The sequence below is a fragment of the Panthera onca genome, chromosome C2 (genome assembly GCF_046562875.1).
Source record: "Panthera onca isolate mPanOnc1 chromosome C2, mPanOnc1 haplotype 2, whole genome shotgun sequence".
NCBI classification, from domain to species: Eukaryota; Metazoa; Chordata; class Mammalia; order Carnivora; family Felidae; genus Panthera; species Panthera onca.
In genome coordinates, this window is record NC_138347.1 from 47,670,922 (window position 1) to 47,695,677 (window position 24,756).

The following is a 24,756-nucleotide window of genomic DNA, read 5'->3' on the forward strand; positions in this document are numbered from 1 at the left end:
AATTGGTGACCCAGCCACTATGTTTTATGGGCCTGCATATCTCTTTTTCGGAAACATGAAAAATCAAAAATGGCTTAATTAAATAATGTCATTAGAACTGTCAGAAAGAATATATCTGAAATTATAATTAAAGTTAGAATAATTTATCTAGGTCTGTAGTAACTACAGAAATAATTTGAAGCATTAATGAACTAGTTATCCACTTTATGGGTGAAAAATGCAATATTTTTGTTCCATTTATTTTAAATTGAAGATCTCTGTATTGCTGGTAATCGAATCAAGCCACTAAGATAGGCCATGGATTGACAACTCCAGCCAAAAATTTAATGGAGCAATCTGAACTTTTAATATTAATTCTGTTCTATCATTTAACACCGTTGTCTTGCATGCTTGCCAAATGCTCATTCAGTACATGAGAAATGCTGTTGTCATTAGTTAGTGCTGAATAGCTCCAGGGATTTTTTACTCCCCAACAAGTCCATTCCATTCCAAACTGAAAACTGCCTTCCTCTCACTTCTACTGGCTATTCCTGGTCTTTCTAGGGAGTTATATTGAATAAATACATTGCTTTGACATGACAGTTTTTTAAATATTTGAAGACAGCTTGTTCTGAATCTTAAACTATTTGTATTTTTATAATTTGAGCCTTTTCATACCCTGTTTCTAAGCGTTTGTGCTCAGAATGAACAAATTACTTCAGTATATCAGGATTATCTTCCCCTTTACAGACTTTGTAAAGTCTTTTGTATGTGTGTGTAAACATAAATTTTCTTAGCATTTCAGGTAACCACATCAGACTGCTATGTCATTGTGCTTACTGATCACCAGCCTCCTACTGATCAACTACATACCTATGTATTTTCATCATGTACTGCTTCTGTAATACAGGTTAATCCTTTCTATCCTATGCTGGTTTTGTTTATATTACATCTTTGTTACAATAACAACAATAATGGACGACACATTTAATGTTTAATGGATGCCATGTAATATATGCTTTACATATAATATCAACTTCGATCCACATAATGACCCTGTGGGAAACACAACTGAGGAACAGAGAGATTAAGTAACCTGTCCAAGATCACAGAGCTAGTAAATAGTGGCACCAGGTTTTGAGTTGCAGAGAGACTTCAGCAACCTCTGGTAGAAATAATATTCAGTGTTTTGTAGTAGGATTTGGACTTAGGGGATAAACGTAGAGGCATATAACTTTGTAAGTGATGATAGAGAATAGATCTTGGAGAGAATCTGCTTCCCTCATCTTACAGTTTACATTACTACAGGGTAAGCTGTGCAGTATTCTGTTCAGGGATACACAGATGGGGCAGAGCTCAGGCCAGAATATGGTGCCTTTTCTACTATAGAACTCTGAAGTATTTCTGCTTTGTACAGTTTTTCTCTTATCTGCTCCTCTTTCCTCCCTCCCTCCTACCCTCCCTTCCTTCCTTCCGCCCTTCCTTCCTTCCTTCCGCCCTTCCTTCCTTCCTTCCTTCCGCCCTTCCTTCCTTCCTTCCTTCCTTCCTTCCTTCCTCTCTATTTATGGCACTATAAGTATTAAAACAACAATAACATTCATAGAAACCACATTGAAAATCCTATCACATCATGTTTTAAACTTTTTCATTTACTGCCAACTTCTGAATCTGTAAGTTCTTTATCTTTTTAGATTATGACATATATATAAGACTTCTATTTAATATATTCTTTTTTTTTTTTTTTTTTTTAACATTTATTTATTTTGAGACAGAGAGAGACAGAGCATGAACGGGGGAGGGTCAGAGAGAGGGGGAGACACAGAATCGGAAGCAGGCTCCAGGCTCTGAGCTGTCAGCACAGAGCCCGACGCGGGGCTCGAACGCACAGACTGTGAGATCATGACCTGAGCCGAAGTCGGCCGCTTAACCGACTGAGCCACCCAGGCGCCCCTATTTAATATATTCTTAATCCTCTGATGTAAGTTTCACAGCTCAGGTATGCCACTTATATAAAGAAGATCCAGGGAACAGGAAGGGATAGGAAGGGAAAGGAATTGCTGTCATTTATTGAGAGCCTACTGTGTGCTAGTCACTCTTCCTTGCCCTCTGCCTTGATATTTCCAATCTCCTTCTTGCTTTTTGGGATTTGGTATGAGGGCTAACACAATATCACACACAACCTAAGGAGTGAGGATTAATGGAAGAGAGTGTTCTGAATCCAGCAGGAAAAAGAGGTAATGATCATTCATTGCCTGACTACTTCCATTCATTGACTTTTAGCTTTTGATTCATTTTATGTGCCGTTTATTGCATAGCTCCATTGAGGCAAATATGTGTGCAAGATGCTATGGGATGCTATTTACAGTGATTTTGCCCTTGTACTTTTTCTTTTAATTATTTTTTAGTGTTTATTTTTGAGAGAGAGAGAGAGACAGAGCATGAGTGGGGAGGAGCAGAGAGAGAGGGAGACACAGAATCCGAAGCAGGCTCCAGGCTCAGAGCTGCCAGCACAGAGCCCAATGCGGGGCCTGAACTCATGAACCGTGAGATCATGACCTGAGCTGAAGTCGGACGCCTAACTGACTAAGCCACCCAGGCGCCCCTGTCCTTATACTTTTAAATCAACTGAATACTGATTAAGTCTTGACCAGAAACTTTTCTTACTTTCATTTATTCAAATTTCTTTAATTCTCTTGAAATTTGCTAAGCAAATTTCCCCTTGGAGTATATTAAACCATGCAAATGGGAAAAACTTTGTCATGATACTGCTTTGACGGCCCAAGAACTTGAGGAATAAAAACTTCAAGAGGAAAATCCCTTCTCAAACGGTCAACTGTGGCCTAACAGTGGCTTCTTGCCAAATCGTAACTTAAAAAAGTGCTGATTACTTTTTAAACATAATCAATTCCAATGAATACTGCTCCAGTTGGCTTTTGAAACACATAGAATCAACTTTCAGTTACCCAGAATGGCTACTACCCTAGTGATGCCAGAATGTCTATGGCCCAACCCACTTATTAGCACTGGAAACCTGAAGAATCACTGATGCTGACTCTCAGTGACCTCAAATTTAGACTCTGAGATTTTTATTCAAATGCTGATATTTTCTGATAAGACGGAAGTACAAGCTTATATGATTGATTGCTAATTTGTGTCACTACTACACTATGCCACTTACAGTTTGCTATAAATTAATTTTTAAGTAAATCTTATTATCTTATGAGTAACTCAATCCCATTTCATCATCTTACCTTTTTTTTTGTTTTGCAGAAATTATGAGTTCTTAGTTAAATGCGAGGATTTAAAATTTACATGAGTTCATAAACTTACATTTGGCATTTCTTTCTTATTTTAATATATCATAGACTCAAAATATGAAAGTGGTGTATGTGTCACTTCACCTCTGAAAGTTGCTGACTTCTTGTTAAAAACAGTCTCCATCCATCCATCCATCCATCCATTTATCCATCCATCTACCTATCCATTTGTCCTCTATCTATGGCTATCATTTACTAAAAACTTACAGAACAGATGTCTAACTCTCTTCTTCTGTCTTCCCTCCTCTCTGCTTAAAACACATACACATTACACAAGTACATATGCAGGCTTTCATATGTACACTCACCAACAATTACAAGAGGAAATTAAAAACAGTGGAATTCAACTGTTTAGATTAGAAATGGGAATCTACTTCCAAAAGGCTAAAAGCAGTATCTTTTCATCTACTCATGGGGACCTTCAATAACTAATAGCACTTTTTGTGTGTGAGGATTATCAGCAGTCATTTATACCACTATATTAGTAGTAGGATGGGTGGGAGGGTGATTGACTTTGATGCATGGCTTCTACATGCACAACATTTAAAATTTTTCATGCTCTCGAGAGAATAAAAGGGTTTGTATTCTTCAATTAGGTAGTGACAATGAGAAAATATTATTAAAATTCCCTGGGAAAGAAACACGTATGTTTATAATGTTTTCTTATTGCAGTGGAATTCAGTGGGTAAAAAAGATACAATTTTTTCCCTTGTTAGTTGAGGGAAGTGGAATATTCAAAGGGAATACTGTGTGGTGTGTGTGTGTGTGTGTGTGTGTGTGTGTGTGTGTGTGTGTCTGTGTGTGTGTCTGTGTGTGTGTCTGTGTGTGTGTGATGACTTATATAAGAGTTAGGCCTAGACTCCATCTTCTATGTTCTTTGAAGAGACAGACACTCAGCAACTATTTTTTGAGCATCTTCTGTGTCTATGTATTACGATTCTGAGTTCATGGCAGGGGAGGCAGAGAGTATAAAGTATGACTCTACCCAGATTTTGATGAGTAGATAAACAAATGAACAAAAGCCAAAAACCAATTAATGTTTAAATTGGGATGCTGAGTTTGGTGAAGGAAAAATTTTTGTAAAAGCATCAGGCCTATAAATATCTGGGAGGTCTTCATAACAGAAGTTAAAGTTCATCTGGACCTTGAAGGGGAATTAAAGAATTCCAGGAAGAAGAGTAGCATGGCAAAGGAACCCTGGATGGAATGGAGTCATTGATTGACTCTTGTTGAGCAGTGCTGACCCTCTACAGGCAGTTGTGCCAGGTGGTAGACATTGCAGCCCTGGAGGAGAGGGTGGTCACATAGGGTGGGCCCAGACTGTACATGGGTCTTATCATTCAAGCAGCGTGGTTTGGATTTTAACAATGTTGTAGACAATAAGTTGCCATTGGCAGCTTTGAGCAGTTGAGTAATATATTGAAGCAATTTTAAGTGAATCATGACATTGTTCTTTTTCAGTTGTGTATTGAAGTGTAATATTAAATATAAATATATAATAAATAGAATTAGAAATGCTCCGATCGGGGCGCCTGGGTGGCGCAGTCGGTTAAGCATCCGACTTCAGCCAGGTCACGATCTCGCGGTCCGTGAGTTCGAGCCCCGCGTCAGGCTCTGGGCTGATGGCTCGGAGCCTGGAGCCTGTTTCCGATTCTGTGTCTCCCTCTCTCTCTGCCCCTCCCCCATTCATGCTCTGTCTCTCTCTGTCCCAAAAATAAATAAAAAACATTGAAAAAAAAAAATTAAAAAAAAAAAAAAAAAAAAAAAAAAAAAAAAAAGAAATGCTCCGACCTTGTCATATATTAATGCTTCTTTTAGGTACAATCTTGGGAGAGCTGAGGGTATGGAGCAGCCTCTACTGGAAATTTTTAATTTATTTTTTATTTATTTTTTTAAGTTTATTTATTTGAGAGAGCATGCGTGCATGTGTTGGGGGTGGGCAGAGAGAAAGGGAGAGAGAGAATCCCAAGCAGGCTGTATGCTATCAGCACAGAGCCTGATGCAGGGCTCTGTCTCTGCAACCATGAGATGATCTGAGCCAAAACCACGAGTCGGACACTTAACAGACTGAACCACTGAGGCACCCCTAGAATTGCTTCTTAATTTTTAAACATGTATTTTTGGGTAGAAGGAGAGATCTTTTTAACATTGATTACAGTATAGTCAGAAAATATAGTCAGTATGTTATCTACCTTTTGAAGTTTGTTAAGATTTGGTTTATGCTTAGTTTTGGTTATGTGCTTAGTTTTTTTTTGTTGTTGTTGTTTTTGTTTTTTTTTTTTTAATTTTTTTTTAACGTTTATTTCTTTTTGAGACAGAGAGAGACAGAGCACGAACGGGGGAGGGGCAGAGAGAGAGGGAGACACAGAATCGGAAGCAGGCTCCAGGCTCTGAGCCATCAGCCCAGAGCCCGACGCGGGGCTCGAACTCACGGACTCACAGACCGTGAGATCGTGACCTGAGCTGAAGTAGGCCGCTTAACCGACTAAGCCACCCAGGCGCCCCTGTGCTTAGTTTTTATACAAGTTCCCTATCTGCTTGAAGAGAGTGCATATTCTGTAGGAGTTAAGAGCAGTGTTCTCTACAGATAAAGATTGCTTATTACTTTTTTGTTAAAATCTTCTGTAACCTTACTGATTTTTGGCTTCTAGATTTAGGAATGGCTTCGAGAGGTGTGTTAGAATCCTCCACTGTGATGATGGATTAGTCTGTCCTTGTGTTTCTGTCAATTCTTGCTTCACATACTTGAGACCGTATTTTTATATGCATGTAAGTTCAAACTATTTCTCAGAAATGGAATTTCTTCACCTTTATGTAATGACTCCATAGATGCTTTCCACCTTAAAGTCCCTTCTGTGTCATATTAACATAGCTGTGTAACCTTTCTTTTGGTTAGTAGTTGCCTGATGATATTTTTTTTCCAACCTTCTCTTTTTGGCTTTACTGTATTCTTATACTCTAGTGAGTCACTTATAAACAACATACCTGGGGATTATTATTGTTAGAATTGTTTCAATCCAGTCTGACAGTCATTGTCTTTTAACATGACCATTTAGTTTATATTACAGTGATTATTGATGTATTTGGATTTACTTTTGCTATCTTATTTGATGGTTCTATTTTTTAACCACCTATTTTTTTTTTTTTTTGCTATTGTTGTTATATTTCATTTCTTTTTTTTTTTTTTTTTTTTTTTAATTTTTTTTTTTTTCAACGTTTTTTATTTATTTTTGGGACAGAGAGAGACAGAGCATGAACGGGGAAGGGGCAGAGAGAGAGGGAGACACAGAATCGGAAACAGGCTCCAGGCTCCGAGCCATCAGCCCAGAGCCTGACGCGGGGCTCGAACTCACGGACCGCGAGATCGTGACCTGGCTGAAGTCGGACGCTTAACCGACTGCGCCACCCAGGCGCCCCTATATTTCATTTCTTAGTTTCTTTTGAATTTTATTTTTGTTCATTTTCTCCCTCTCTATTTTGGAAGTTACACACTATTCCTGTTGTGTTAGGAATTAATTGGCCTATAAATTCTACCTCACAAGTTAAATTAGCAGTCTAAAGCTGATCAGTATTTTAATCCTCCTCCAAAAACTTTAGTGGTTTCAGAACATTTTTAACTCTTGAGTACACCCTCCCAATTTACATATTATTTGTCTTATGTTGTCTCTTATATTTTAGTTTCTTTTAATTCCACAAGATGTTACCATTATCTATAATTGTTCTTTTAGTCAATGTTGGTTTAGATGTGCCAACATGTTTGCCACTTTCTTTCCTCATCATTCCTTCTTTTATTCTAGAGTTTCTTCTGGGATCACTTTCCTTCAATAGATAATGCTTACTTCTGAAGTTCCTCTAGTGGACGTCCGCTCTTTGCACATTCTTTTTATTTATTTGAATGTCTTTACTTTACCCTTGTTCTTAGGAAGATTTTTACTGAGTATAGACTTCTAGGTTGATACTGTTTTGTCAGGACATTGAAGATATTATTCCTCTTACTTCGGGCTTCTCATGTTAGTGTTGAAAAGTCAGTCATTGATCTACAAGTCATTCCTATTCTTTCTGGCTGTTTTTTTAATTTTCCCTTCATCTTTGATATTCTGCAATTTCATTGTGATGCACTTAAGTATAGCTTTCTTTTGTCCCTTTGGGCTTTCATTGAGAATCTGAATCTGTGGACTCGGGGTCTTTCTTTAGTTCTGGAAAATTGTCAGCCGATATTAACTTGTCAAATATAGCTTCTGAATATTTTTTTCTTTCTTTACCTTTTAAAACTAAGACACGTTAGACCATCTTACTCTGTTCTTTATATCCCTTAATTGCTCTTTCAGTTGTTTTTATCTCTTTAGTTCTTCAGGCTACATTTTATAATTTCTTCAGATTTTTTTTCTAGTTCACCAATTCTCATTGCTGATATGTAGTTATATTTTTCATTTCTAAAAGTTACACTTTTTTCCTGATTTGGCCTTTTATAGTCTGTTACTGATTTAATAAGAAATGTCAATTCCTTTTTTACCTTTATCATATTGAGTATGTTTTATGTGCTGTCTGATAATTTAAATATCTGGGATCTTTAAATATCAGCAGCTCTGATTCCATTGTCACCTCTCTGTCTATCAGTCAGTGTGCATTATGTTTTGGTTTGTTTTCAGATTTTTTAATATGAACTCCTGTATATTAGAACTCTATATGTGAGAATTCTTTGAACCCTGGGTTGCAGATTGCTTTCTCTAGAGAGGACTTATGTTTGATTTTGCCAGATGCCAGGAGATGTTTTCAGCCCAGAATCTCTAGACCCAGGTTTTTTTGGTTTTTGGTTTTGGACCACCCAGTTAGTACAAATTTGGGCTGCCAATTCTCATTTGGGCTGTCTTGTTATGATAAATTTTTTGTGGAGTTTATTTCTCCCCTTACTCCAAATGCCATAGTTCAAGGAAAACAGTTTTCCTTACTGTTCCTAGAGATTGATTTTGTTTCTAAGTCATCTTTACACTCATGGTTTAGCTCTTTGCAATCCAGCTTTATGTAGGGTTGGGGGGATGCTGGCTTTTGTCCTCTGTGCCCTCTGATGCTAAAATATATATAAGTTCACAGAGTTCAAAAAATGTTCTAAAGCAGTAGCCACCTTACTTGCTGGGTTTTCACTTTTATTTAGTCTTTAACCATTGAACATTCCTTAGTAACTTGCTGTCTCAACGATGTGTATTTTAAAATATTTTATATATTCATTTAGCACTTTATGTGTTTTTTGTTTGTTTTTGGTAGTGGTGGTGTTTTAGAGGTTTTTTTTAGTGAGATGAGCTTAGAGTAGCTAATCAGTTTCAGCATTGAAATTGGACATTAGCACAATATAATCTAATAGTGAAAAACAACCTGTGTAGGAAATATTTCAGATTAATATGTTAGAGCCACTTGTTTGCTCCTTTATGCTAAGAAATGGAGTTTTAGCTTAACTCATCATTTCTATTCATTGTTCAGTGTCCTAATCGGCTACTAGCAATTTTCAGATGTCAAATAATATAAACATTGTCTCAAATATAAGCTCAATTATTAGCAAAACTTTTTAACTTTTAGTCTTTGTTAGGTCTGTTTGTTAATGGGAACATAGGTCTGCTGTCTAGGATAGCTATGATCCACTTGCACTTATTAGTTACATTTATATAAATGTAATTATTTTCTTGATTTTTCAGTTATTACTCCTTAGTTTAGGCAAACACATATTAGAGCCCAGTGTAAAGAGAGGCAGTCTTAGAGAGTTAAAGGGAGCTTCCTCTATACTTTTACTGAACAACTGTGAGAAATCAGATATTATTGAAGTCTCATTCCAGGTGCTTCAGAAGGAAATAATTCTTAGGGAATGATTCCACTTTCAAGAAGGTAGCCCATCTTACATTCAGGAGCTTTTCACAGTCTCTAATTTGGTATAGAATAACATGTAATGTAAGATGGCTTTTCATCTTGGAAGAGCTCCGAAGATATGGTGATTTTGTTTGCCTCCATTGAGAAGTATCCTGAAAATAGTGCCCCAGGTCCTCCACGTAGTCTAGAATGTGAGTAACCCAAAGGAAATGATATATTAGCTAGGATGCTTCCAGCTGCAGTCAACAGAAAACCTGGACTCCCTTTGGCTCAAACAATGGCAAAATATATCATCTTACAACAAAAAATCCAAACTTGGGCAGGCTCCAGACATGCCATGTTGCTTATGCTTCTCTGGCTTTTGTAGTTCTGGCCTTTTCCCCCAGGGGACTTCATCATCACCCTGGTAGCAAAATGGCATTAGCAGTTCCAGGCATCACATCCAGAGATAGATCCACATGCATCACCTAGAGGTAGAATAGGGACCATCTCTTCTGGGTTCTCCTAAGGAGCCAGAAAACTGCTCATAACCATTCCCACTGCCCTCTCTCTCTGCCCCTCCCCTCTCTTTCTCTCTCTCTCTGCCCCTCCCTCCCTCTCCCTCTCTCTCTCTCTCTCTCTCTCCCTCTCCCTCTCCCTCCCTGCCTCCCTCCCTGTCTTTCTTTCCCTCTCTCTCTCCCTCTCTCTCCCCCTCTCCCTCTCTATTTCTATCTCTATCTCAAAAGAAATAAATAAAATTTAAAAAGAAGTGAATGTTAATATTGTGTCATTTGTTGATCTTTTTCTTTGGACATAATATAGCATTTTTCTGTGGGCTAAATTTGTTCTGTTCTCATAGAATATTAAATCTGTTTGACAAAGTGAATTTAGATCTCTTTAACTCTATTGACTCCATTAATACTACATGTGGAAAATTATTTAGCTAATGTGAAGAACATTATATCTCTAATTTTAGGGTTAATGTAATGGTTCATGAACTTTGAGGATATGGTGTTAGTGCTACTTAAGAATCTCAGTTATATGGAGCGCCTGGGATGGCTCAGTTGGTTGAGCGCCCGACTCTTGATTTTGGCTCAGGTCATGATCTCACATGGGATCTTCATAGGATTTAGCCCCTCATGGGGCTCTGCACTGGCAGTGTGGAGCCTACTTGGGATTGTCTCCCTCTCTCTCTCTCTCTCTCTCTCTCTCTGCCCTTCCCCCATGTGCACACACACACTCTCTCTCTGTCAAAACAAATAAACATAAAAAAAGAATCTTAGCTATAAGTAATGATGAAATTAATCATTATGCTGACCTACTAGCTCATGTTTCATATATACAGTTCTGACTTAGAAGTTCATGTAATAGCTTACTTATTTGCATTCTCCCCAGACTGTTCTTGCTCTTAATTCACTATCATTCCTTTAGCCTGAGAAAATGGAAATTAGTTTTAGAATAGAATCAAAGTAGTAACAAATCTGAAGAGATTCAATGGAAAGAAATGTTATTAAGTGTTCTGCTGGCAGTTTTTTACTGAATTTGCTAAAGCCTAAACTTTCTAGTTGGAAGAAACAAGTCACCTGCCTAAGGTTGTTTATTGGGATGTTACCATATTTTATTGTCAGATCATGGCTTTTTTTGATGTGATTTGGTGACTAAATTTGTTGTAAATATCACAGAAACCATTATTTCTGTTCACGTGTTTTTATTCATCACCTTTGTTCAGTAATTAGATAAATGTGAGTGTGTGTATGTGTGTACAAGTGTTTGTTACATTACGTGTGTGTGTGTGTGTGTGTGTGTGTGTGTGTGTGCGCGCGCGCGCACCTTAGAACTGTATTGCAGTTGCTTTATCTTCAACTAGGAGTTGGGCGAATGAGGTCCTGAAGATGATTTTCAAGAGGGAATGACTTGAACATTTTTAACAATAGGGTGAATAGGTGTACAGCCCTCAGGTCTTTGTGTCTCTTGACTTGGTCAGCTTTCATAACAACAAAGCCTGCAGGCTGTTCCCAAAGAAGAAGTGTAGGGCTGCAATAGTGACTGTGGCCTAGAACTGGCAATGCCTTGCTTAGATGAATGCAGGATCTGTGTATCTGTTCTCTCAGGGTGTTCCTATGAGGAAATCTGGGGACTATCAGGACTCATCTTTTGCTTTCACTTATCTCCATCTCCAGTAACGATATTTTGGAATCTAGGTATTTTTGAATTTATTAATCTTCAAAACTAAGATGAGTTTGGTAAACTCAAAAATACTGTACATTTTGTAGAATTTCAAGCCTTCTCTCAATCGAAGACTAGATCTTAGCTTTCTAAGGTATGAGGTTTTAGGATTTTTTTTTCTATCATAATAGACATTTAAGAATTATGTAGTTTGTTTGATGAAAGCAGATAGCCAATTCTTTTAGTGAAATTATCAGAGTTGGCTGTCTTTGTACAGTAACCGCCAACTGCTTTAATCTCTATGTGGAATCCTTTACTCTTTATAGATAACTGATTTATACTTAAATAGAAGTAGAGTTCTGTGATAATTGAAAACGATTTTTATTTACCAACAGCCCTTTATAGAATACATAGATACTTTAAAATAAAATTAGATTTCACCACCAACCCCAAAGGCATTTTGAAGGTAAAAATTCTGACTCCCTCTTTGCCCAATCCATAAATGTTTCTATTAACTTCTTTATAGCTTTCTTTTTATTGAAGCTGGGTGACTAGACATTCAGCATTCATTTATTAAGTACCTACTACATTAAATGAGACATATTTGATGGGAAGAAAGCCATTTAACATAGAACCAGCATATAATGGTCTTAAGTAAACTTAGTTCCTTTCCTCTCTGTAGTTATATTCAAAGTTTTGTGCTATATGGTTGAAAATAAGGGGACAGATCCCATGCTTCAAGGAATTTATACCTCGGGTTGGTTGGAGAGGTGTTAATATGGGAGAGGAGATAGCTGGTTAAAAACTAAGTGAATTATACAAAGTGCATAAAGTACCCTTTCCATGCAGAAGAAGAAATTCTACATCTGGAAAGGTATGAGAGAAGGTGGCACTTAACAGTTGAGGTAAAGTTCTGCCCCATTTGCTCCTCTGTTGTGGATGCTAAGTAAGTACAGTCAAGAAGGAACTAGTCTGGTGTCAGGTCTGAATAGGGCATGGAGGTGGGGGCAGTGGGGTATGGCAGATTTTCACAGGTCACATTACTCTTGTGTGTTGGTGTCCTGTTCTCATTCCATGAATAACCATTTCTTGTTATTTGTTTTTTATGCTTTTAAAGTCTGTTGCTTATGGTTTCTTTTGCTCATGGAAGAAACGTGATAATGCTGAATTTAGATAGATCTTAGGGCAATTTACATTCTTCCAGCAAAAAGTGAATACCGTACTTTAAATCTTCAGAATGTAGGAGGTTCCCCCATTTTGCAAAAAGACTTTCATTTGTAAAATATTTCCCCAGAGAAACAGTGTTACTAAGTAGAGAGTTGAATCCTACACTAGCACATGGAAGCTTACTAAATCCATAATAAAGCCAAAAATCTGTATTTAGGTAGCTGCAGTGGTATGGTGATATTGTAGAACAGTAATATCATAGCTCACAAGATTTATACATACTGTGACTATTACAGCATGCAGGGGAGAACAATATTCGTGCAAATGTGTAGAGTTTAAACTGTATTTTAAACTCTAATGTGTAGCTAACTTTTTGTAAACTAGCCGGGAGCCTATGTTTTACATAAAACATGATATTTATTAGCAAATGTGTTCCAGGTTCCCACTTTGGATTCCAGGTGAATACCTCCCTGCCATATCCATGGCAGCCCTTGGCCAACTAGCCTGAAGAAAATTAAGTAGCTCTGCAAATACTTTTGCCCTCCAGGTGTCATCCTTTTGAGCAGAATGTGGGCTGGCTTTTTATAGAGAGGTAACATTCACAAGTCAGGTGTTCATAACCCAGAGAATGCCTATATGTATTTTATGTGGCCAGAAGGGTTAAACTTAATATATTTTATTCTTAATTCTTCCAGGTTCAAGCATGACAGCATGATCTTTTAGGCAACTTGCAGTTACCCATGTTCATGACTGGAAAAGCTGAAAACATTCCCCTTTAAATAAAGGATGAATCATAATTCAAGTAGCTTTGCAGTTGGCTTTATAGATTTAGTGAGCTATTGCTCAGCAGTTTTTTGTTTGGTTTTGTTTTGTTTTGTTTTGTTTTGTTTTTTAATGTATCCTGCAACATGATTGGTAATATTTGTGGGTTCTTCAAAATACTCTATTTCCTTCCTGCTCATGGACAAGAGCTTATATTTGGGGCCATCTCCTTTTCCAGAAGAGGCCAAGATCCTGGTAGTGTCTGCCAGGTATAGTTTAAGGAATTTAGTTCAACAATAACATAATATTCATGGCAATATTTCTTGACCTATGGTTGGGTTTGAGTAAGCCAAAAGAGGATAATCAGTGTAGAATGAAGTAAGCATTTGTTTTTTGTTAGTATATAACAAAATATATAATATAGTATAACACCAGACTTCCACATTTTATCTCCGTAAATCTCTTTCATCTTTGGTGGGAAACCCCTTCCTCTTAACTAATCTCCATGGTCTTTACTTGACACAGGGCAATCAATCCCCAAGCAACCTGAGCCCATTGAACAGGTGCCTTGTTAAAAGAATGTGGTTAAATGTTGGGTAAACTCTAGCAGTGATTGCTAGAAAAGGAAAGAATGCTGATATTTGCTGAAGGTTTGACAAAGGAGCCTCTCACCTATGTTTGACAAAGCTTTAAGCTTTAAGATAGGCTTTTTGTAGAGGAGGCATGCGGCTCAGTAGAAGAGAGAACCATTTGCTTCTATAGTAAATTGTTGCAGTTCCATATTCTAAACCATGAGTCACAGATGTCTTTATGATTACACATCCCTCCCAGCGTATGAGAAATATACTTTAGAGAACAGGAAGTTAAGAGAAAACAGAAGTGTGAATAACTGCTAATGGTGCTCTCTCTGGCTCCGTTCCGTCTGCCATTTCATCATACATAAAGGGTAGTTCAGAGATTCTTTCCTGGCAAATAAGTGGCAACATATGTTTGAAACAGTGAATGGAAACTATAGGGAGAAAATGACAGGCATATGGCAATAGGAAGGCAAGGGAAAATTTGTTGCCCTAATGTTAGCCACATAATTGGTATGCTCTTCTATAGAAGGGCTGTTTTACTTTAAAAAGTCTGCATGCCCCATTAGTACAGCATTTCTGTGTGTGGAATGTATATATTTTCTAGGTTTGTTTTGTTTTTTTCATGAATGGCTGTCACATTAAGCTATTGAAACTCCATACAGAGGTCTTGAGAGAAAGGTTCTCAAAGGGGGAAGACAGAATCTAGTCAGGAAATAGGACCCTTTATTAAAGTAGTAAAAACAAAAAGTGGGGAAGCACTTAAGAACAATTACTTTGAAGGGCAAAGAACAGAGAAATGGGCCCCAAATTTCGTCTTCAAGCATGCTTGTCTTTTAAAAAATTCTACATTGGCAATGTTTATGATTCACTTGTTGCCATAGCAAGTAAACCCTTGCAATGTGTTAAGATTCCATAAGTTACCTTAAAGGGCACAGGTTTGATGTTTTGTTACACATTGTGAAAGCACAGCAATTTACTTTGAAAAAATAATTTTCTTAACAGAAAATATCAATGGATGCTAAAGGCCCTGAAGCCCATTTCCAGTTGTATGTCATACAAGGTTAATAGTTAGGAAATGTGTTTTCAGCCTTTAAAACTTTATCATGGCTTAGTGTTATATTGGAGACAAGTGTTGGAAAGAAACATAATTTGTTTCTCAGAACAAATTTTTGTTTTGTTCTGTTTGCTGAGAAATGATTATGACAATATCATTAGTATTTGTGTTTCTAAGATTTAGTTAACTAATAAGATTTTTGTTGTTCAGATTGTGGGGAAAAATCAATTGGTGTTATTGATTTGGGACTTGACAATGAATAATGGTAGCATGAACATTAATGGACTTATTAATTGATGACTTATTAATATGTATATATCTGCAAATATGATTTAAACATGTGTCAATCCTGTAAAACCCAACTATTCTGTATCTTGTCTCACAATATCCTGCTTTATTATGATTGGCATAATTGGCATGCTTTTTTATGTCTGGTCTCATGCTTTAAAAATGGATACCTAAAAAGTTAAGCTAAACAAAATGTTTCATTTGTAGTCAGAAATGTCTATATACTATACTACATAGTATAAATTTCTATATATACTATACAGTTGACCCTTGAACAAGGCAAGGGTTAGGGCACCTGCCTGCACAGTCAAAAATCCACATATAACTTTTGACTCCCCCCAAATTTAACTACTAATAGTCTACTGTTGATGGGAAGCCTTATCGATAACATAAACATTGATTAACACATACTGTTTATGTTATGTGTATTATATACTGCATTCTTACAGTAAAGCTAGAAAAGAAAGTGTTACTAAAAAAACTCATGGAGTCGACTGGCTGGTTTAGTCAGTGGAATGTGCTACTCCTGATCTCGGGGTTGTAAGTTTGAGCCCCACATTGGGTGTAGAAATTACTTAAGAATAAAATCTTTAAAAACGAAAGAGAGAAAATCATAAAGAAGAGAAAATATATTTTCAGTACCATACTGTATTTATTGGGAAAAATATCCACATATAAGTGGACCTCCGCAGTTTAAACACAAGTTGTTCAAGGGTCAACAGTATATATACATGTAAAATAAAGTAGGACATGGCAGAATGAAGACATGATAAAGTTTTATACCCTGCCCACTACCAATTTTTGTACTACTCACAAGCTAAGAATGGTTTGTACATTTTTAAATAGTTGAAAAATGTCAAAATAGTGAAAATTACCTGAAATTTAAATTTTAAGTGTCTGTAAAGTTTAATTGGAACACAGCCACATCCATTTGTTTACATATTATCTGTAATATGTGGGCTACATTCCTGCTATAACAGCAGAATTGAGTAGTTGCAGCAAGACTATCTGGCCTGCAAAACCTAAAATATTTACCACCTGGCCCTTTGTGAAAAAGTTTGCTGACCACTATTCTATACCTTTTTACAGTGTAAAACAAAGTGGACAAAAGGCAACCACATGTTTACTTTTATATATCTCCACTAATTTGTGTTCATTTGTCTGAACCAAATTTTGATTTTCTGTACTTTTTAAAAAATCTTGAATAATTTATAATATCTGAAGATTAATATTATCGCCAAGACAGTGGATACCTTTTGATGGAGTACTAAAATGATATGCTATATTTGAGGGAAAATCTAAATAGAGAAGATAGGAAGACAAAATTTTGTTTCTGAGACTGATGGGAGGTGATGAGGTTCTAAACTGGTGATATTTAGTTTTCTATTTTCTTGTCATATCACCTTCTCTTATTCTATCTTGCCCAGAAGGAGGATATCCAGGATGAGTGTTGAGGATTATGGGATTGTAAGAGAGCCCCCACCTCCTCCATTATGTGTCAAATTTTTTTGCTTAAGTGCATATGGCAAAACATACCACCATGAAAATATCTAGTGCTCATGACTAAGTGAAGTTTTCCTTGAACCTAATCACCTTGAATAATTGAGGACTGACTGTATTAAGAAAAGATATCCTACCTCCAGTATGGATTCCTCATATTAATATTTGATTTAATATTCTGTTTTCTTTTTTTTTATTTCTTGAATTAGCCGTCAAAACGTATTTCTAAATAGACTTAGTCTAATTTATCAGACTCTCAAAAACAGTCTTGGTTTAAATGTTGCTTATTTGAGAGTTTAGATGTGATACATTATTATTATTTTGTTGCATATTTAAACATTTTTAAAAGATTATTAAGAAAAAGAAGCTGTATTTCCATATTAGATAGCATTATTTTTTGAGGTGTGTTGTGGGTATATGGAATGAAAAATATTACAAATCTATTATTTCACATGGAATTACACAATGCCTGGAGGCTATGTTTGCTCTGATTCTTTATGTCTAATCTTATCTTTTTCCAAAATCTTTCCTTTTAAAAATGAAAACCTAGAAAGGTCAGCTAACAAAATTTTTCTTTTGTAGTGATAAATTAATAACAGATGGACTTTTGACATACATACACTCATACATAAAAATCTATGTACATTTTTCACATCATCCTAGTAGTTTTTTTATTTTAATGTGTTTTTGTCTATCACACAAGAATATCAGAAAAAGGTACAATTAAATGAGATATATTCCATGAAGAGTGAGTCTGAGGCTTTGAGTCTGAAACTCTCATAGAAGTTAGGTACATTTAAAGCTACTCTGTTGTAAGATGAGTTAATATTAAAAAGGATCAGATTTCTGTTGGTATTTCAAATCACTTGAAAAAGGCTGAACACACATAAAGAAAAAAATATAATCAATTTCTCTTTTTATTTAGGGCCTTAGAGACAGCTACAGTAGATGTGCTTTGATTATATTAGATGGCGATATTATGTGTGCATTTATTTAGAGGAACTTGGTTTTTTCCATCTGAAAATAGCAATTTAAGAGAAAGTAGTGGGACACCCGGGTGGCTCAAGTCGTTTAAGCGTCTGACTGCGGCTCAGGTCATGATCTCACTGCTTGTCGGTTTGAGCCCGGTGTTGGGCTCTGTGCTGACAGTTTGGAGCTTGGAACCTGCTGCAGATGCTGTGTCTCCTCTCTCTCTGCCCCTCTCTTGCTCGCGCTCTTTCTCTTTCAAAAGTAAATAAACATTTAAAAAGAGAGAGAAACTAGTTTCTGGTGTTCGTTGATCTTTATTTTGTAGCATATAAAAAGTCTGTTCAATTTTATTTTGAACATAACATTTGATTATAGTTTTCAAAAGAAGATTGCTGGCTTCTGGTACCAAATTAGTACACTTTGTAGGTGTTTTGGACAGTTTTGACCGTGATACATCCCTTTAGCTTTAATGAGCATTACTGATGCCCTAGTGTTAAAAATGGAGATCACATATTTTAAGATCATACAGGAAATATTCCATCTAATTCTTTCTACAAAGAAGTTGTCCGTGAATTATGTTGACTGTATAACTAAAATAATTAGAAGTTGTTATATATAAAGTGTTCAGGTATTTGTGGAATCTGTGTGGTAGCTGTTGTGATTACTGCTGTTGCTTCTTTTCTAGCAATTTCCCAGTCCCTATTGTATTCTTCAACGAAATATTTCTAAGATAAAGTGTGAGGAATAACACTAAAGGTGCACTGTTCCTGCACCTGAAATTCCTGAAATTGTTCCTGAAATTGCTACAATGGACAATTTGTACTCCTACTTCCATCTTGAGTGTGACTCCACTATGGCCCACCTTCAAGGCATGTTTCCTCAGTGCACATTAACATCCCAGGGATGATAAGCAAGGCTCTGGAGTCAGACTCCCTGCTTGGGTCTTGAGCTCTCCATTCACCAGTTGCGTAATCTCTCTGTGCCTTTGTTTCCTCATCTATAAAATAGGGATAATGGGAGTAAGTACCTTGCTCATTTACTTGTTGTGAGTATTAAATGAGTTGTGGCCTGGAAGTACTTAAAGAAGCACTTATACATACTAAGAATTCAACTACTTAGCTCTTATTATACATTCCTAAGATGCCATCTATGGTGTCCTGTTTGTATTGGATCTTCGAAACCCTCTAACTCCATAGTCAGAATCAAATTGACATTATTTTAGGATGAAATAAATGTAAATGTGCATGAAAACTTTTTGGAAATTTAGGATGTAACACCCATCTAGAACAGTGTTGGCACACAGGAGGTACTCCGTAAATATTCAAAGAATTAATGAATTAAAAAATTAAAAATATTATACCCATATAATGGTGATGTCATTCTTAAAATTCCTGACTAAATACTCAAATCAAAGCCATTCAATTCTTAGATTTAGGAGAGATCATTTAATTCGAATCTGTGTTAATGAGGTATGAAAAACAAAGATGGTGATGATGAGGATATTAATAACAGCAAATATATACTTGGCATTTACTGTGAGTGAAATACTATTCTAAACACTTTATATGTATATAGATTAATTCATTTGATCTTTACAGCAACCTATAAGATAGGTACTACTGTTATCCCCATTGAATAGATGAAGAACTTAAGTCTGAGAGTTTATAAATAACCAGGATTCAAACCCAGGAAGTTTGGCTCCAGAATCTATGCTCTTAACTCTTTGTGATAAACAAGCTATAATTTCATTACAGTTATTTAGTCCAACCTTGTTTTCCCTACTTAATGTTCATCGAAACAACCATACAGTACCAAAAGTGCTAATCACTGCCTGTCCCTCCCTCTTTCTGCTCTCCCGCACAAGTCTAAAGCACTGGTACTCAAACTGGGCTGCACAATTGAATTACCTGGGGAGGCTCCCAGTACTTTTGATGCTTAGGTCTTAGAGATTCTGGCTTAATTGGTGCACGCTGGATATCAGAATTTTTAAAAGCTCTCCTGGTGATTCTAATATACTCAGCACAGTTTTAGTCCATTTGTCTAAACGAAAATGAAATTGGTGTGAGCCCTAGAGCACTCCTGAGGGGTTAGGACATGAAATAGTAGGCTCTGGATCCTTGAGCATCCAGGAGTTGAAATTCAAGCCAGTTTGCATTGTTTCTTGTTGAGAATCGTTTCCTTTGCATGCAAGAAATACTGGTTGGAAATTCCAGGTGATAGTGGATTCACAATTCACCCAGGGATTAAATTGTATATATTATTCTTTTAATTTGTTATTTTTAAAAAATCAAGTAGGTTGGTTTAGCATCCGACTCTTGATTTTGGCTCAGGTCATCATCTCACCGTTCTTGAGATCAAGCCCTGTGCCGGCCTCCGCACTGACAGCATGAAGCCTGCTTGGGATTCTCTCTGCCCTGTGCACACGCACTCTCTCTGTCTCTCTCTGTCACTCTCAGAATAAATGCACATTTTTTTTTTTTAATCAAGTAAGTTTTAGCATTGTTATAGTCTTGGAGCCCTACATGGCTATTGAAAATTTGGAGAAGCAAAATGGCTACAAGCAGGAATAGGGTAGTGCCTTCCTTTAGGGTTACCGGTTTATTGCTCCAATGAGAAGAGTAGCCTGACTTTACTAAACTGTTTAGGAAAATTGGTATTTATTTCAAATGTTTATGGTTTATCATCTCAGAAGATTAATGCCAAATCCTCAAAAATGTAGTGACGAGCGATGACTCATTTTAGCTCATGTCAAAACAATGCGCTTTTGTAATTTGCCTGTCTCTGGGGAAGCTATTAAACACTAAACAAAATGCCTCAGAATGAAATTGATTGAGTGTTTTAAATTATGTACTTTTGCTTGGCTATTAGCCAGAAGTTCTTTGGGAAAACTCACTACACATCAAGACCTGTGAATTGTGCTGACAATGATACTACATAGTTTATGCTGCTTCAGTACCAGCGGTGTGTATTGTAAAGTTAAATAGTCAAACAAAGCTCAGTCTTTTTGATAAACAATTTGTGTTAACTCTACACTCCGCCAAGTGATTTTTTCTTTGTTCAACTCTGGACAGGATATAGCTAATGGAAAAGATATTTTTGTCTGCATTATCTTGTTGATAAATAGCACAGATTCCAACAAGCTAAAGAATAGTTATTATATAAATGTATTTTAAGATTTATACATTTGTTTCCTTGTAAGCACAACCATATATCTTGTCCCCAGTAGAGCTCACCATAGTGTTTTGCATGTAGCAGATACACAAACTTTGTGTGTTATTGATAATAATGATACCAACAAATAAAACATAAACAGTAGCGTATAATTCCCTATGGTCTGTCAGTACTGTATGAAGTCTTTTAAAAATCAGTGTTGGGGTGCCTGGGCAATTTCGGTTCAAGTCATGATCTCATGGTCCATGGGTTCGAGCCCTGCATCTATGCTAACAGTACAGAACCTGCTACAGGTCCTCTGTCTCCCTCTCTCTCTCTGCTCCTCCCCTGCTAATGCGTGTGCACACGCTCTCTCTCTTTCTGTCTCAAAAATAAGCATTTTCAAAAGCTCAACTACATTTTATTTTTCAGGAACAAAATACTTAAATGACTGGCTTGCTTTCAGTAACTTCCTAAGTAATGAGGGTATTTACAATGTTAGGCTATATATATATATATTAGATTGGATATTGTTAAGAAACACCTTTATCAGTATAATGAACTCTTAGTAGTAGTAACCAAAACATTCATAGTACCATCTGACGCTTTTTGAGTAGGCAGGTGGGGACATGGTCTCCTGGCAACCAAAAGTATGGGGCTGCTTAAGACCATTTGTATCACATCTGGGAAAGAATAGGTGCTCAGTAGATACTTGTTGAATTGATGTTCTACTCATACTCATCTCTTATTCTATAAGAATCAATTTCTTCAGATGCAGTTCCATGAAAGAACATGGAAAAAGGTAATGAAAATTAAATGACTTCAGAGTGATTCTGTAACATGGTGATAGATATCATCCCTAATGAAGTTATCCTGATACATAAGTATCTAGCTTTCAGCCTGTTTTGAGATGGAAAATGGTGTGAAGAATGGTAATTCAAGTTGGATTTGAAAACTATAGTTCAGGGGTATCTGGGTGACATAATTGGTTAAGCATCCAATTCTTGATCTCTGCTCAGGTCATGATTTCATGGTTCATGAGACTGCGCCTGGCATCAGTCTGCTTGGGGTTCTCTCTCTCCCTCTCTCTCTCTGCCCCTCCCCTATTTGCATGCACACACTCTCTCAAAATAAAAAAATAAACCTAAAAATTCTTTCTAAAAAAAATAATATATAGGATAAACTGGTCAAACTGCTGCATTCTGTTTATCTTCCTGCCCATATCTAGCTCTTGCCATTAAGCATGTTATTTATCTTCCCCAGCCTCAGCTCCTTCATCTGTTAAGTGCTGCTAATAGTAGGACCTATTTTGTAGCGATGTTATGAAAATTAAGGATTAGGTGAAAAGCACTTAAAATAGTAGCTGGCATATAGTAAACACTCGTGTGTGTGTGTGTGTGTGTATGTGTGTGTGTGTGTGTGTGTGTGTGTGTATTTACACATGTGCATGTTTTAAAGCATTTGAAATATTGTTTGGGTGGGCCATAAAAGAAATAGGTTTAGAAGAATTTGATAGACTTATGGAAGAAATCCAAAATTGGCTATGAAGGGTAACTTATCTTTTAGGGTTTCATCTTCATAGGCCCCAGCATGGCTTCCTTGGCTGCCACTCTCAGGGACAGGGACCCTGGTTTGATTGGATCAGTGACCTGACCCAAAAAAGTATTTGTTTCTGTTTTTACTAAGATGCTTCACACAGAAAACTATGCAATGCTGCTTTCTTATTTCCCAGGCTGAAACAATGAAATGATAAAACTATAGTCCCCTGCTGCTTCATTTGCTTGTACTAATTTGTCCTAAATGAAAAACTCTTCATTTGGTAATAGAAAAGGATGACTTCAAGTAATAGAAACAAGCCCAAGCTAATTAAGTTAAGCAAGATCTTCAGCCAGGAAAAGTAACTACTGAGATATGCATCTTGTTTTTCTAAGCAAATGCTCCTACTTTAGAATCTGAGTGGGCCTTAATTCATTTACCTTGTTTGAATTGCCCACTTTTCATACAACCACTTTACATTTCTGGCAGCAGTGAGTGTGCTGAATGTTTTTGTTATTGTTGCTCTTAGTGATAAGTGTGTCGTTTTTATTCTCACTATAAACAAAGGTCTGTAAGGACCATAGACTAGATTGTTTCACCATTGCAATGTGGTTATTTTGTTATTTCCATCATTTGCTAGTATTTTGTTCCTAATCTTGGAGTAGATCTTTCAGTAGTGACAGAAAAACTGCTTTGCAATCAAATATTTATAACTACTTTAAGTAGTAGAACCTGCCTAGTAAAAATGTATTCCGTTTCTATATCAGGGCAGTTTTTTTGGCATTGTTTTTTCAATGAACAAATTAAAATAGAATCTTTAAAAAGATATTTAACATGCTCCTTTAAAATAGGATATCCCATTAACATGAGGTCAAAGAGCCTCCCAAACATTATTTTTTGTTAGTTTGACATCTTTCTGTTACAACCTTGGAAGCCTAAAGGTTTTTCTTACTTTTCTTTTGCATTTTTTTTTCTGTCTTTATGGCTGCTCATTGCTTCTCAGTCAACCTGAAATTCAGGCTTATTTTAAGTCCCATCACTGTCTGTAATGACTACCTCCTCCTTGCCTCCCATGCCCACTTGTCTTCTTTGGAACTTGGTAGTACTCATCCTCTTGTTATTCTAGTGTCCTCTGTCTCAGTTGGCTCATTTCCCTCCATTTCATTTTTTCTACAAGTGACCACCCTCTCTCTTCCCTCTCAGTCTCTGACAAGCTTCTTGAAAGAATACTATCATACTCAGTACTCACCACCCTCTTTGGATCCTTGAAATCTGGTTTCATCACCTGCCATTCTGATGGAATTGTTACTTTCAGAGGTCATTGGTGACTTCATCATCAGATCCAACAGGCTATATTCTATTATACTTCATCCTTTAGCTTCCTCTGTGACTTCATTATCCCACTTAACACAGCTACCTGCTTACTCACCCCTTGAAATTTTCTCTTTGGTTTCCAAGACACTGAACTCTCCCAAATTCTTTTTCTATATCGTATTCTGCTTCTTTTCTAATTTCCTTGATAGCTTATTCTCCTTTTCTCATTCTCTAAATGCAAACCTTTGCCCAGACAATCCAGCCCTTTGCTTTCTATACTACTTCCTCCTTGGCACTCTAATCTATTCCTACAGTTTCAACTTTCCTCTCTACGCTACAATTCCACATCTTTATCGTTAGCCACTGCTTGTCTGACTTCTCTCTAGCCTGTGCAGTTACTTCTAGATGTCTCACCATTTTCTCAAGCACAGCATTCCAAAGCTGCCTCTCCCAGTCTTTTAATTGCTGTTATTAGGACCAATCTTCTTGTCACCCAGACTTTTAAGAGTTATTATTTTTTAAGAGTTATTATTTTAACCACTCTGACTGGCGTGAGGTGATATCTGAGTGTGGTTTTGATTTGTATTTCCCTGATGAGGAGCGACGTTGAGCATCCTTTCATGTGCCTGTTGGCCATCCGGATGTCTTCTTTAGAGAAGTGTCTATTCATGTTTTCTGCCCATTTCTTCACTGGGTTATTTGTTTTTCGGGTGTGGAGTTTGGGAGGGGAGGGTGGGTGATGGGTATTGAGGAGGGCACCTTTTGGGATGAGCACTGGGTGTTGTATGGAAACCAATTTGACAATAAACTTCATATATTGAAAAAACAAAATAAAAAAAAAGAGTTATTATTTTAAGACTTATTGAGTCCGGTCGTTTATACCTTTTGCATCTTCAGATTGTGTAACATACCTCATTTTACAGCTTCTAAGCATTATCTTTCCATTTTTCTCTTTTATTGAGATATAATTTATATTTAGTAATGTGCACAAACATTAAGTATACACATAGATGAGTTTTTATATAGGTATATACCTGTGTAAACTCTATCCAGACCAGAATATAGAATGTGTCCAACTTCTCAGCAGACTTCCTGTGTGCCACCTTCCAATTGGTAACTACTTTCTTCCCAGGAGGCAACT

General features: G+C 36.7%; 2 protein-coding genes and 1 long non-coding RNA gene across 6 annotated transcripts in view; 1 reads left to right on the forward strand and 2 right to left on the reverse strand.

Annotated features, from left to right (window-relative positions):
• The window catches only part of CMSS1 (cms1 ribosomal small subunit homolog), a 383,687-nt gene that overhangs the window by 66,127 nt on the left and 292,804 nt on the right, over nt 1-24,756 (forward strand). The gene's annotated exons all lie outside the window — the stretch shown is intronic.
• Nucleotides 1-24,756, reverse strand: part of FILIP1L (filamin A interacting protein 1 like) — a 305,075-nt gene that overhangs the window by 60,201 nt on the left and 220,118 nt on the right. The window lies entirely within an intron of this gene.
• Nucleotides 17,392-23,779, reverse strand: LOC144617407 (uncharacterized). Of its 2 annotated transcripts, none has more exons than XR_013557889.2 (3): nt 23,551-23,779; nt 18,478-18,612; nt 17,392-17,867 (listed from the first exon to the last, which is right to left on the reverse strand). It is a non-coding gene; the product is annotated as an uncharacterized LOC144617407 (long non-coding RNA). The 2 variants fall into 2 exon arrangements; XR_013557890.2 differs by lacking the exon at nt 23,551-23,779 and adding an exon at nt 19,523-19,916.